The 2461-nt window shown below is 40.6% G+C and overlaps 1 long non-coding RNA gene across 1 annotated transcript; it reads left to right on the forward strand.

The window, feature by feature from the left end:
- Positions 1-543: 543 nt before the first annotated feature.
- On the forward strand, positions 544-2086 carry LOC148574010 (uncharacterized). Its single transcript, XR_015905112.1, has 3 exons — positions 544-678; positions 1434-1522; positions 2063-2086. It is a non-coding gene; the product is annotated as an uncharacterized LOC148574010 (long non-coding RNA).
- Positions 2087-2461: the final 375 nt, after the last annotated feature.

Genomic DNA, 2461 nt, shown 5'->3' on the forward strand with positions numbered 1-2461 from the left:
AAAAAGGTTAAAGAAAGAAGGAATGGCAAAGAGCAAGAGAGAACAAAAAGCTTGAGCCAAAGCTTGCCTCAAACTTTAGCTCAAACTTTTGGAGGAGCTTGACTACACCCTGGAGGGAGCAAAAGCTTACGCCAACGTTTGACCTCAAGCTTTTAGGCAAACATTGGCGCCCAAGGTTCTGAAAACCGGACCGGACCGGCCGGTTCGACCGGTTTAACCGCGAACCGGCGCTTCAAACGGTCCGGTCCTTATATGAAAACCGCTGGGAGAATAACCGGTCAAGAACCGGCGAACCGGTCAAAAACCGGCCGGTTGGACCGAACCGGTGACCGGCCGGTTACGCTAAAACGGCGTCGTTTAACGTTTTAGAAAAAATAAAAAAATACACCCGACCCGACCCGCCCGTGGAGCACCCCCCCTTCCTTCCCCCGAGCCCCGACCCCATTCATTCATCAATCATCATCTGAATCATCAATGGAGGAGAACCCTAGCCGCGCTGCCTGAACCATAGCCCCCTGTCGCCACCCTTCGCGCCCGTGGTGTCGCCATCCTTCGCGCCCGTGGTGTCGCCATCCTCAGCTCCATCGTCTTCATCTTCTCAAGTCTCAACACCAGCACGCAGTAGCCTCTCATCGGCGGTCCTCAACAGTCAACACCGGTAGCCTCCATCGACCCCAGGTGAGTGACTCGTCCTCTGCTCATTTCTCTTTGTCCTTCGCCTCTGCTCATGTTCTTCCATGGATGTGAACTGTTCAATTTCTGTGCACTTAGACCTCGGCTTAATTTTCTGTGAACTGAATTGAACTTAGACCTCTGCTCATGTTCTGTTTCTCTTTGTCCTCAATGTGAACTGAACTTAGACCTAGGCTTAATTTTCTGTGAACTTCATTTGTGAATTTCAGTGCTCATCTATTTTTGTTTGGCTGTTTGTTGGTTAGCAATTAGCATAAGAAATATGAATATGATCAATTTCTGTTTGGCTGTTTCTTGGTTAGCAATTAGCATCAGAAATTAATAATCTGAAATGTACGTGGCTGTGTTTGGTCCTCTGCTCAATTTCTCCTTTATTTTTGCTTTCATGTTGCTTGTATGTAATGTACACAAAAAGGAAAAGTACTATAATGAAAATGGGCTAGGAAGAGTTGAAAGGATTTCTAAACCTTCCTTTCTGTATTTGCAGTGTGCTAAGTTGCTAATTACACACACTCCCCTTCTCTCAATGCTTTCATTTACTAAGCAAAATCTAAGCAAACCTTTCATGTAAAATGTTTATATATTGAAAATGCAAAATACTGGATATACGATACCTTCATTTTGTGAAGATAAATAAATGTATTATAAGTTTATAACTAGTGATATCCTTTTTAACAATCCTAATTTTGTTCCTTGATTTCTTGTGGGTCCTGTGCTGAACTGCTGACTGCCCTGACCAGCACTTCGAGCTGCTGTGCAGGCATATCGGCGTGAAGTGGAGTCACAATTTTACCGGTCATCTAAAAGACGAAGAGAGAGATTTGATCAGGTGTGTTTTTCCATTCTGAACTATGTTTCTGTCTCTGTAGTTGAGAAAATGGGATGAAAGGAGATTAGGATCTTACCTCATTTTTAGGTATATGTATATGCTGCTTTGACATTTTCCTTATCTTACCTCAATTTCTGTTTGCTGCTGAGCATAAGAAATAAAAAATCTGAATGTTAAGCTGGATGGTCTTCTAATTTTCTGTCAATTTCATTTGTGAACTGTTCAATGTAAGTGGCTGTGTTTGGTCCTCTGCTCAATTTCTGCTCTATTTTGCAGCTTAATTCCTCTTTGTTGCACAATTTCTATTTGTTGGTCAATTTGTGTTTGGTCAAAATCTGAATGTTAAGCTGGCTGGTCTTCTATTTTGCAGCTTAACTTCATTTGTGAACTGTTCAATTTCTGTGAACTTGCTTTGTGAACTTGCTCAGTGAACTGTTCAATTTCTGGAACTTCATCTGTGAACTGTTCAATTTCTGGGTATGTTCATTGTGTTGTGTTGTCTTGTGTTGTTTAATTTCATACATGTTTTACTAATTTCAGTTATCCAAGTGGCGGTGGTAGTAGTGGTCTTTATGCTGCATCTCTTTCTTCTACTGATCAGGGTGGGAATGAAGGTGAAGATCATCCCACCGAAGCAGATTTGCAACAAGTTCTTGTAGATTTTGATAATTGATAAATCATGATGTTGGGATTTAACATTTAGATATGCTTTTATTACTATTTAACTTTTGAGTTTGGATTTTGATAAGATCATATGTATTTGGTTGATGATATTTTATGTAGTGTTTTTAATTTCGAAGATATTTTAAGATTTGTATCAGACTATAATTATATTTTAGGATGTGTATTTATAATTTATTTATTATTTTACTCTAAAACGGTTTTTCCGGTTGGACCACCGGTTGAACCGGTTAGACCAATGAACCAGTGAACCAGTGA

This window comes from Arachis ipaensis, chromosome B2, assembly GCF_059453495.1.
Source record: "Arachis ipaensis isolate K30076 ecotype BB chromosome B2, ASM5945349v1, whole genome shotgun sequence".
Taxonomy (NCBI): domain Eukaryota; kingdom Viridiplantae; phylum Streptophyta; class Magnoliopsida; order Fabales; family Fabaceae; genus Arachis; species Arachis ipaensis.